Consider the following 13342-nt stretch of genomic DNA (forward strand, 5'->3'; position numbering starts at 1 on the left):
CTGAAGCTGAATGAGTTTAAAAAATAGATATGTCAGGTACTCAGATCAGACTACCATTGGAAATTAATGAATATATATGGCCAGTCATTAATTGTGTTATTAAACATATGACTAATATTTATATTATCTTATAATATATCTTTATATTTCATAGTAAATAATAAACTAAACACAATAAAAACAATATATTTTTATTTTTCACCAAATCCTAAGAGAGTTGGTAAAATATTCGCTACTTACTGGACAACGTTAAGCATCTATGAGGTTTAAAGAATCACCACATAAGATTTTATGCCCACAAGGCATTAAGGCATGTGTCCTTTCAGCGTCCGTGCATATTATACACTTAATATCTTGGTTGTTTAATGATGGAAGGCTACTTGGAACTTGAAAAAATGGAATATTTTCCAATTCTAACTGCCTATTTCTTGCTTCAATTTCCATCATGAACATCATATCCGGATTGGTATCTTCTGGTGTTATGAAATCTTCCTTATTATCTAAAAAATATAATAAAATTTATGAATATACAACTAGATTAGATATTTTAAGAATAGGTTAGATACATCAAGTATTAATAAACATTTGTCATAATAATACTATTTAAAATAAATTTGTTCAAATTTTTATTTTTTGTATTACAATATAAATATTAAGTCGAAGCAGAAGCTCAGAAACATTTGAACACCTAATTTATTATAATTATTGAGATATAAAGGTTATTGCAAAATGGGTTGGATAGGTTATAACTTTTAAAACAATAATTTATTTAGACAGTTAATTATGTTAATATGTAGGTTATTGGTAAATAATATGACATTAATTATTTCTGCTATAGATTTAGTTCCTCATTGGACTTTTTAAGACATTTTTTCTAAATAAATGAGTAATCTTCGTTTTGAATAGATTAAAAATACTTACTGAATATAAAGTATTTAAAAAAATTTATGTTAACAGTAATTTTTAAAATTTCGTTCAATTTAATCAAATTAATAATTATTAACAATATTAGTTTTACCATCTAGTTCTGCTACTACTGCTGTTTGATTACTCTCTTCATTTGATCTTTGAAGTAAATCTAAATAAAATCATTAAATTAATAATGGCAAACAATAAATATTTTTATTTTCTCACCAAAATTATCACGAGGCTCTTCCTCCCTTTCATCTTCAACCAAGTCATCTAAAATAAAATAATAATAACAAATTAATACGAAACATAAATAAAAAAATATTAACATAACCATTAATCATGCTTTACCAAATTTTCATTTTAAACTGATAAAAAATACTTACTGAATATAGAGTATTTAAAATTATTTATGTTAACTGTAATTTTTAAAATTTCACTCAATTTAATCAAATTAATAATTATTAACAATATTAGTTTTACCATCTAGTTCTGCTACTACTGCTGTTTGATTACTCTCTTCATTTGATCTTTGAAGTAAATCTAAATAAAATCATTAAATTAATAATGGCAAACAATAAATATTTTTATTTTCTCTCCAAAATTATTACGAGGCTCTTCCTCCCTTTAATCTTCAACCAAGTCATCTAAAATAAAATAATAATAACTAATTAATACAAAATATTGAAAATAACTACTCTCGAATTTTGAATTTACTATATATTTACCTATTATGTTGGGTTTTTCTTCTTGTAGTGCATCTTCTCTGTCTTCATTTAATGCCAACACACGCATTTGTTCTTCATATTATGTTGCAACGCTGTAAGAACAACGCAAGAGAAATGTCTTAATATCTATCGAATCACGACGCAGTTGGCGACTAGCTTCTTTTACAATACTCTCCAATATATCAGAACCTATAGCCTATATCATATAATAATAAAAAATACATTTGTTTAAAAACAAAAAACAAATTATATTAAACATAACATGATAATACAGTAATACACAAAACAATAATATAACTATATTAGAAGTATACTGTATTAAAGAGGACATTTGACCCGAATGTGTTGATAAAGAACATGCATTTTGAAAAAATTAGAGATTTCCCGGTTTTACACCATCAGTTATGAACACAAAACATAAAGCATTTAAAATAATTAACACATAAAATAGCAATTTTATATAATTCAAAATATTTGAATTGCCCAACATACAACGTACCTCTAAATAAAAAGCTGCATTTTCTGAAATCATGTATTTATTCTTAAGATCTTTAACAATATCCATAAGTGAACTGACTTTTTTCTCTAAGCGTCCATTTTTTTGTTTTAAAAGTTTATTCTTGCGTCTTAGGTTCTTAACAGAATTTTTAATAACAGATAAATTTCTTTTTCTGCGTCTTGTTGTTGAAAAATCATCTTCATCCAAATCACCAATTTTACTAAAGCATAGAAATCTTTTTCTTGAAGATGGTAATGGACTTGAAGTGCCAGCAGTTTCAAAAGACCTAAAATAATATTATAAATGACGTAGATAAAAATATTGTTGATAATAAAATATTAATACATACATTAAAAAAATGAATAATTCATATAAAACTATAATGTTTATAGTACCTTTTATTTATCATTGAATGTACGCGTATTGGTGATATATTAGAAATGTCAAAAGGTATTACTGTTTCTGTAGAGCTAATAAAATTAGTTATAAAAATAATAATTAAAATTAGTGTTGTTTTTTTAATTTTAAAATTAATTTAAGACATGATAATATTTTACTTGTCTAAGGAAACTGGTATAGAATCAATAAGAATTGATTGGCCACTACGATCTATTTCAACCAAACTATAAAAATTAAAAAGTCAATTTAATTTATTTTATTTTATTTTATATACTACTTATAATAGCAGATTTAAAGAAAAGTGTCACTACTAATACTTGTTTAATGCATCTGGTAAAGTGTCAATAGGTAACAAATCTATATGGGAAATGAGTGTCATAGTATTATCACTGTCAACTTCAGTCAAACTATAAAAAAATAAATGGAATATGAATATCAACTTCATAACTACGATCAGAATAAAATTAAGAAATTAATATTTCATTTGGGTACATATTATTGGTAAAATAATTACCATAATGGTATTGCATATTGTTTTAATATTTTTCTTTCATTGCTGTCTGGTGTAAACATGGCCGGATTTACTTAAAAGGCACCTCTAGGCTAATAAAACCAAACGCCCTTACTCCTTGGAACATCATTTATTCAATAAGAGCTGACAGTCCCCCTTCTTATTGATTTACCAATTTTATGGTTATACAAAAATGTATAATGGATTAAATTAAAATTTTTCAGTCAACAATTCGAATGAACAATAATTGATATTTTCGACTAACCAGTCGAGTTGTTGTACTATAAACGACACTATATACTTTGTTACTTTGTACATGTTTTAAAAATGGAATCCAAATTTTACGAACATTTGAACAAAGTTATCGAAACAAAAAAGACTAACAGACAAATGTTCGTAAAATTTGAGTTCCATTTTTAAAACATGAACAAAGTAATGAAGTATATAGTGTCGTTTATAAAAAAAAAAATGATGTACATACTTATTAATTTGTTTTGTTATACTGTCAAAATATTTGTAATATTATGATACAATAAAATTAATAATCATTGTTATTAAAAAAAATCAACACTATAAATAGGTAATAGTTATAATTTATAGTAATAATAAAAAATAATATTAGTTGGTTAAAAATTTCGTGATTTACATTGCTCGTAACATAATATATATTTACAACAGCGAACTAATTTATAATAATTAACATTATTCATTACTAATATTTTAGTTCAACAATATAAATTCTCGTAGATGGTAAATTAAATTTACAGATAGTATTTATATTATATAGTATCTACAAAAAAAAAAAATCACTATCCACGGCTTAGCGCCCCTCCCCCAAGTCGTGGCGCCCCTAGGCTATAGCCTAAGTAGCCTAGTCCTAAATCCGGCCCTGGGTCTAAAATGTAAACTCTATATGAGGTGCCAGTCTTTAACAATAGTTTTTAATTGTAATGCATCTACCCAACTTTTTCTTCTTTCTGGATCTTTAGGAAACCTAAATACATTTTACATGGTTTTTATACGATTAATTTATAAATAAGAATATTAGTTTCCCAATACTAACAAGTGAAAACTTAATTCTGTATTTGTGGTTGAGTTACTACGTATAACAAATAACACAACGACGAACCATTTAAAAAAATATATGATAACCACAAATTGTACAAAGCTAAATAATTAGCAATATATTGATAATGATAAAAGAATTCTAAAATTAATGTTTAATTATGATAAAAATAGAATTATATTATTTTTAAGGAGATTAAACAAAATTAATAACAAATTATTTGCCTATGCTTAAATAATAAAAATAATTCTTACCAGCATTTTCTCCATAATCTATAGCCACTTGCATACTAAGGATAAACAGAGTAAGTAAATAAATCATAACAATAGATATATATTAATTACTAATTAACTTACTATCGTCGACAATATTAATAACCGTATCACATAAGCTACAAAAACATTTGACTTCGCCATCACCAAAATAATCTTGGCTGTATCCAACAGTGATTTTATGGCCTCGTTCTATATTTGCTATTGCCTTCACATGAATTTTCCCATTAGGTTTTGATACTAACTCACAGTTGGGACAACAGCTGTGATTTGTATAAGCTATTGGCCCAATAGTAGCAAATGCTGCTTGCGTGTTTTTCCGCTGTTTATAATGTAGAAATCATTTACAACTATAATGAAAAGCGTCCAGGGAAAAATTAAAAATATTCGCCCACTCTTATTTTATTTATCATTATGCTGTATGCATTTCAATTTTTTTGGCGCCCCTTTAAACCATGCGCCCGGAGCGCATGCCCCCTAGCCACCCCCCACCACTGCACTGCTCTGATGAAAAGTAAAACTAATTAAATACTTTAAAAATGTTAACATACATATAATAAACAATGTAAGGTACCCTTTTTTTAAGTATTCGTCGGCCATCGTGAAATTATGTCCACCTAACTCCTCAATTTCTGTGCCTTGTTTGATCCATTGTTTACTTACAACCATTACCAAATTGTAATCAACATGATCCGGCAAGTAATTAAATTTTTTAAATTCGATTCTTGAGCTTTGTGACACTGCAATTTCATACAAAAGTCGTTGGTCATTGCTAATTTTTTTATACCGTGGTTTTGTTTCGGGAAGCAAATCACTGTCTAGTCTCCTCTTATGTATATTACCGTTTCATTAACCCAGAATTTGGAAGTGATAGGTTCCAAAAAACTGTAATACCTTTGTTTGAGCTTTAAAGTGGACTGTATTTTTTGTTTATAATTAATAATTATATATAAAGGAATGATAATTGTGTAATTATATGATTGACTAATTCAGTTATACATAAAATAATTATCTGTTGTAACAATAATAAAATAAATGTAAGTCTAGGGCGAATAGTAGAAAGTTGTATATTCGAATTGGTTTCGAAACGTCCAAATTGGTTCCCGGATCGAAGCATTTTCAGTTTTCTTTCCCGTTATATACAAACTTAGGACTGCCCACATAACATTATGCAGGTTAAAAATTATATTTTTTTGCCGCTTTTATTTTTATAATTTTTTTGTAAGCAATAATAATAATAAGCATGAATGTTAAATATCTTTTTATATAGTCCATTTCTTTTTTTTTATTTATTGCATTATTTTTTTATTTAATATTTTGTAGTTTTTCTGTACTAGAATTTCTTTTAATACATCCATGAATTGAAAGATGATGAGATGTGCGGAATAGAAGCAACTGTTGAACTCTGTTATTATTATAAATATTATTAGATTATACTTCGTATTTTTCGAAAGTTTGTATTCGGAACCAATTCCGATGTGTGCCGCCTACCTAAAAATATCGGGAACCAATTTGGATATGTGTTGCTTGGAATATCGGGAACCAATTCGGATGTCAATTTTCAGGCATGCGAACCAATTCGGAAGCAGTACTAGAAATGCAGATGTACAGGTAACGGTCCAATATGCGACCAATCGGTGCAACTCGTTTGCGCACAATCCAAATTTTTTACCTAAATATAGATGACTCGTTTGCACACAATGAATACCGTCGTTAATCTGAAACGGACGACTCGTTTGCGCAAAACATAAATGTTACTGCGTAACACAATATAATATAATATTTTATGATAATGAAAAACGACGCACACGCGACAAAGGCGACGTCTCGTACGACGGTCGCGGAAGAACAGTACGTACGGTGCGTAGGTGGATATGTCCACGGTTGTCGTATAGGCAAGAGAGGAGGGGACGACTGTTGAACTTGCCGAGCTTAATCTGTACAAAGGTCGTCGAACTTGGTCTCGGAATAACGCGATAGATAATAATAATATTATATCTTGAACAATACAAATTATCAGCATATCAATAATCGATATCATTAGTCATGATCATCATTAAAAATAATCGACGTGTATTAAATATAATATACTTTTAAACAGTCGTTCGCCAGAAACCAGTACTATAACTATTATACTGACTATGGATATCGAAGTTTCTTTAATAATAATATTCTACGGTATCAAGTGGCAACGTCGCGCCTATTTTCATGCTCAATGGTGTTGTTTTTGGGGTTTTTTGGGGTTCCTATTGTTTTATCGTAACCCTGCTCAATCGTGTTGTGAAAAAGGTCAATCGTGCTCAATCGTATTCCAGCCGTTAATTGGTGATCGTCTGTGCGGAGAGACCTTTACACCTTACCCATGGGTACTAGGAGTGGTGCGTAGGTGCGATGATTTCCCAGGCGGTGAGGTCGTTGATCGGCGGAGACTCGAGGTCCATATGATAAGTCGCCTTATCGCACGCCGCGCTCGAAATATACCTGTAATTAGGCCTTCTATGAATAATGAGTATAATATGTGTGTATGTGTGTAATTTGCGTTGGACGTCACACATTAAAAACAAATTAATAAATAAAGCATTTTTATTTTATGCTTTCTTTTTTGTTTGTATTATTTATAAAATATAAAATATAATTTCAGTATGTTGACAAAAAGGAAATTATTTTATTTATTTTATACTTGTGTTGTATTTTTACAATTCTTCATTGTTTTATAAAACTAATCATTAATTTCTAAAAATAAATATGTTGGTGATGGTAACTCGGGTACGTAATAAAATATTGTAAACGATTAGATGCCAAATTGTTGTCACTATGTTCTGATGACTATCTTTCTATAAACATGGATTTTCTCGATAAAGTTCAATAAATTCGCTCAAAATCTTTTGTGGCCAATAATTTCGAGTGTCCATACTATTATTATAATTTAAAAATACTGGAGATAATAATGTACAATAGTTATAATTATTATTTATTATATGTTTATGTACTTACTACTTGCTCTACTTATATAAATCTTAATAATATTTGATATACGATGAATAATATTGGAAAGTTTCAATATATTATTTATTCACATATGCACGTGGTCGTTTGTGCCAATTAAAAATATCAAAAACAATCTGTTTAGTTTATGCCACGCCCAGGACTGAACGGGCCTTCAGTTATTGCATACATACATTAGGACTTAAAAGGCCAGACCCGTTCAGTCAAGTTTTAAACAAAAACTGAATGTGTGTACGTAGCTTTAGATAACGACTTTTTTAATGTGCCATAAACTGACGCTTTACTATTAATAGTCGCTCAGTGGCGAAAGCTTTAGATAAGGAAGTAACCACGGCCTACCCTGTATATTATAGACACGTATCGTCCAACGTCACGAAGTTCGCTCCACCTGTAGACGTTTCGAACACATTCACGTCTAACACGTTGGCCTTAACGCGTGGTACGATAGTTACAAGGTATTAAAGCAATTGCGGTCCGGCTCGCCGTCTTACGCCCACGACCCACCAGTTCTCTATATCTTATATAGTCTCGATTCATACTCGAAGTACCTAAACTTTTTTTCCGATGTGCCTTTTTTAGACCAAGTTCAGCCGCAATGTCCTGCTGTGAATTTTATAATAGACAGAACAAAAGAATTCTCATTGATAACGATAAATTATTTATTATTAGACCACGGTGCCTTTAGAAAGTACTCGCGGTGCACAGTTTAGGAACCGCGGCTCTAAGTAGTATTCATAATTCATATATATTGAGTTTATATATTATAGGAACTCATCAATTTATTTTCCAAATTTGTTAATAATAAAAATTATTATTATTTGGTTGTTTCACTCACAATTTAATTTGTGCCTAGCAACCAGTAAAATGTAACGCATTAGAATTTGTAGGTTGTCAGTAAACAACATTGTAATTAACTTTTACAGTCTACGTAATTATAATATTGTTATAGGTATAAATATATAATTATCATTTGTCATGAAAGGGGATTCGTCAGAAATACATTCTCTAGAACCGAAATACTTCTTTGGGTTAACCACCGGTCTATCCAACAACTGTTTATTTCTAAATGATGAAAAACTAGTTTATCATGCATCCGGTGTTATCGTTTTACACGATTACTCGAATAATTCCCAGAAGTTTATATACTTGAACGAACCTCAAAAAGTTATCACGACAATGGACATTAACAATAACAGGTACCTATGCTATACCCGCGCACGACGTATCCATTTTCGGCGGTCGTTATAACTGCACACTTACCGTTCATAACCGCACATTTTACACACTTTTATTCTGTTTAATGAATATATTTATATTTGCATTTGTTGTCACCATAACCATAGGCGCAAATCCACTTAGTACTCATGGGGTGCTCAAATCACTCCAAAATTAACTTATCGATGACCCTTAAGGGGTTACACCTCTTACACACACCATAAGTCACAAATATTCTAAAATGATTATGAATATAATACTATAATAATAATAAAGTACATAATATAATAGAAACTTTTATTATAAATTATGTAATGTAACTAATCTGGTTAAAAAATTAAACAATGTAAAATTCATTTGTTTCTGTATATAAAATATAAATCGATATATATATATATATATTTATAGTTGCAGTACCATGTAATTTATTTGAAAATATTTTCAAAACTACTTCATTATCTACATTTATATAATTTTAAATATGAATGACGGCTAAATCAGTTAATCTGTTTTACCCCATAGTAGTCTTCGTCAAAGTTTTAATACGGCGCATAGCTGGAAAACTAGACTCACGCGAAGAAGAAATTAGCAAAATTAATGTTATTTTAAACAGTGTATTTTTTTTATTTATTTAAATTAGCTTTTAGTAATACTGTTGCACTCTCAACAATTATATATTTAACATAGCTAATTTAATAATAAAAAATTTAAAAAAAAAGATACAAAGGTTTTAATAAACAGCTATTATCTTAAAATTACATGATAAAACTAACCTCCAGGATTAAGTTGATAATTATATTGACGACGTATTCAGAATTGGAGTTGAGGATGGAGGAAATATTGATGAGAATATTAATGGATTTTAAGGAATTAAATAAAATAACCCGTTTCTTTTGCAGATAAGGGCAATCAAAAAGAAGGTGAAGGAGATCGCAAACCCTTTCGTTGAGATGTAAAATACAGACTGGGTAGTCGTTTAGCTCTATTTCTTACGCCTGTGAAGTTAATAATGTGTGACCTGTAAATAGGCGATTAAATTGAATAATAGTTAATTTAGGTAATTTGTAGATCATTTTTTGTTTTGAATGTTAGATGCAATGTTTTTATACCTGGTGGCAAACTCTGCTGGGAGTTTAAACCAGAATGTGTACCAGAGGTTAGATATATGACGCTGTAAAATTGGGATGAAATCAGTACGAGGAAATTGGGTGAGAGCGGGAGGTGGGGTATGTTAAATTGGACGTTGATTTCGACAGATTTTCGGCGACCTCTTTCCCATGTACACCGATGTGACTAGGAAATCAAAGAAATTGGATAATATAATTAGATTGACGGGATTTTTAGAATGATCGATTTGTTACTAAGGATTAAGGGAGACAAGTGAGAGTTAAAAGGATAGAAGGAACGAGGAACCAAACAGTCAAATAAAAATTGGGTAGGTCCGGATATAGTCGGCCTACCCTGTAAACACGCCACTAACAAGTTCAAAGCATTATTGATAAATTCGATGTATTCCGTATCTTCTATTAATGCTTTAATAATTCAGTAATAATAATAATAATTAGTCATGGGTTGGTCGAATACATATTGAAAATTTCTTAAAAATACAGCTAGAAATTTAACTATTTTTACCTAAAAACTAGACTTTTCATCATAGTAATTACTGAAATTTACATTGCAAATATTATTACACAAAAGAGTAAAAACGGGATACGCCCTAAGAAAATGTATTATTCAAAGAGAAATGACGTAAACTTATGATTATATTATAATATTATGAAATTTTAAATTATTTATAAATATATTAATTACCTGTTCAATTTAGAAATAACGATCTAATATTATTGACTTTTAAAATATCTTATTATAATATAATAACTATCTTTATATTTTTGAATACTTTGAAAACTGTAATGTAACATTAATAATGTAATATAATATAATAATAATACAATGGTGTTGTGGCTTAAATACATTAAAAATAAAAGAAACCTTCAAAAAAAATTATAATAATTAAAACATTAATGAAATTAACTAAACAATAAAACGTATTAACTTAACTGATTTGTGAAAAACAACCATATAAACATAATCCAGGCAGATCTTGAAATTCAGTGCAAGAATATCATATAGTATCCTTACGAATTTCCTTTGTGTAATAATATTTGCACCTTTTTACTAATTTTCTGAATTTTTTTCCTCAAATGAGTTTCAAATTTATTTTTTAGAATTTACTGAAATATTTTGGTGATTAGGTAATAACCTTTGTACGACTGAAAGTTTGATGTCTGAAGTCATATAATGATATTTTTTTAACATATTTGTTATAAAAAAAAATACGAGTTTATCAATGATAAGTGTCTACAATGTTTGCCAATTTTCTTGTACCATTTTATAGTTTTTTTTTCAAAAAGATAATACACGGACATTTTATCTTATCTATCTATGCCTGACATATTTTCGTTGTATTTTTTTTTATTGAAAAAGGCTTTTTCTTTACATCTTTTTTTGTATTAATTTTACATATTTCATGTGAAAATTCGATACTGATTATTAACACGTAACGTTTATCTTTTTATTTTATGACACAAATATTATCATTCGTATAGGTACGTATACCTACTTATACTTTCACTTTTATACATTTTTGTACAATGACATCTTTAGGGTTATTTTTTCGATTGGACTGTAGAGTCCCCGTTACATTTGCTTTCTTTATCAATAGTATCCTAAATAATTGCAAATTATTATAAAAGTTATTTATAAGTTTTTCTTCCATTAACTGGTATGAGACATATTTTCAAGTACATCATGTCTTTGCTTAGAATACACCATTAATCTATGAATAAGTCCAAACGGTTCAGTGAGCATTTACACTTTTACATTATACTTGTGCCTTTTGTTATTTATATATTGACAAAAATATACGCGATACACTGTTTCAAATAAGTACCAAACAAAGTAGTTGTTTGCTATTTTTTTTTTTAAAAACCTATCAAACAAAATTGTATTTTTAAACTCTTGAGTTAGCAGGATCATAAATAGCAATATGCGCTACATTATGTACCGCCTATTAGAGATGAAGTGATTTTATAATATTTTTTACGATTTAGAAACATCTTAGCCGTAGCCGAGAAGGGTAAAAAACCGTCGATCAGTTTATACGATTTGAACAAATTCAAATACATAAAGCAGCTGACTATACCATATGAATCTAAAGCTAATAGTTTCATAAAAATTAAGTTTTCTTATAACGACGTATACGTAGCTGCGCTTTCCGGCGATCCTGATTATATAATGTACTATTACGATTGGAGACAGTCGAAAGTTGAAAGTCATTTGCAAGTCGTAACCTCAGTGAACGCCGCTGGACCTGTATCCGATGTAATATATATAAATATCAATCAGCTATTGTAACAGATAATAGGTACTTAGTAAACTAATATAGTTGGTTAAATTTTCAAATAACGAATGACAAATAAATTAGTGCTGTTTTTTCTAAAATTAGTTGAAAAAAATATTCGATCTAAAATAGGCCCGGTAAAACCTAGAGATTTACGAAGAATTTCATACACATAGGAAAAGAAATACTTTTAGAAATAGATGAATAGGGAGATCATTTACATAAAAAAGGTTAAAAAAAAAAATTAATAACAAATTATTAATAACCGAATCTGGTGAAATTCACTTATATGTGACTATAACTATAACGTTTTAACATTGTCGTTTGAGTATGTGCTCCTGCACATGTACCTACCTGTTAATTCATAGTTGTGATTATTTTTGTTGTCTTAAAGTATCTGTTGTTTACTAAATATTATTATTGACTCACCTTGTAATTTGGTAAAAACTATGAGTTACGATTTTAAAAAACAAAACGGTCAAAAATAAATAATTTAAAAATATGAAGTCTTAATTTTTATAAGGATCATAGTAAACTTTGTACTATCAAGCAAAAAATTAATTTGCTACATAATCCTTCCTTATAAGTATTAAGTAATAACTAAAATATGAAATGCATTGCATTAAAGATAATAATAAGTAACACTGTGTAGATGGCGTTGAACCCGGTCAATACCGGTTTATGCTGTTTTGTTGGCAAGGGATTGTTCCGTTCGATGGTCATGGGTGAGTTGGTCTGGAAACAATACGGATTTCACAAAGCTAACAAATTTAATTTTACTACTGTGTGTTGGTTAAATAGCGAGAGGTAGGTATAAATGTTGTTGATCGTTTAACTCACCAATATTTTACAGTGCATAAAATGTTGCTAAGGCAATGCCATGAAATTCATGTTAGAATTACTATTATTATAATTTCAGCAAATATTCAAAAATACGATGCTGAATACATTTTATTAATTTGGTATTGTTAAATATATACTTGAAAAGTCATCTAAATTGTCGTATTTAAAATCTATTTTTAATTGAATAGAAAATAATTACATCATTTAGTCAAATATTTCTCACGTCAAGCATTTTGTTACTATTTGTGTAAACATTTTTAAAATTTTGCTGCTCTTGCTACCAGCTATCCGGTATAAGCTTGTTTTTAAATCTACATTTGCACTCGTTTACATATTTATAAATAGCCTCGATAACTCGAAGGAATGATATGACTCCTGCATTTCAATTTATGATAACTCGGACCCCTATAAGTCGAATTTTCGATAACTTGAATTTTTTTTTCACCACTGATTCGAGTTATCGAGGTTCCAATATATATAGAATGCCAGAA

The 13342-nt window shown here is 28.8% G+C and overlaps 1 pseudogene; it reads right to left on the reverse strand.

The window, feature by feature from the left end:
* Nucleotides 1-860: 860 nt before the first annotated feature.
* Nucleotides 861-4178, reverse strand: LOC132925251 (uncharacterized; annotated as a pseudogene).
* Between the last annotated feature and the right edge of the window lie 9164 nt (nt 4179-13342).

Source organism: Rhopalosiphum padi, chromosome 3, assembly GCF_020882245.1.
Source record: "Rhopalosiphum padi isolate XX-2018 chromosome 3, ASM2088224v1, whole genome shotgun sequence".
Lineage (NCBI taxonomy): Eukaryota > Metazoa > Arthropoda > Insecta > Hemiptera > Aphididae > Rhopalosiphum > Rhopalosiphum padi.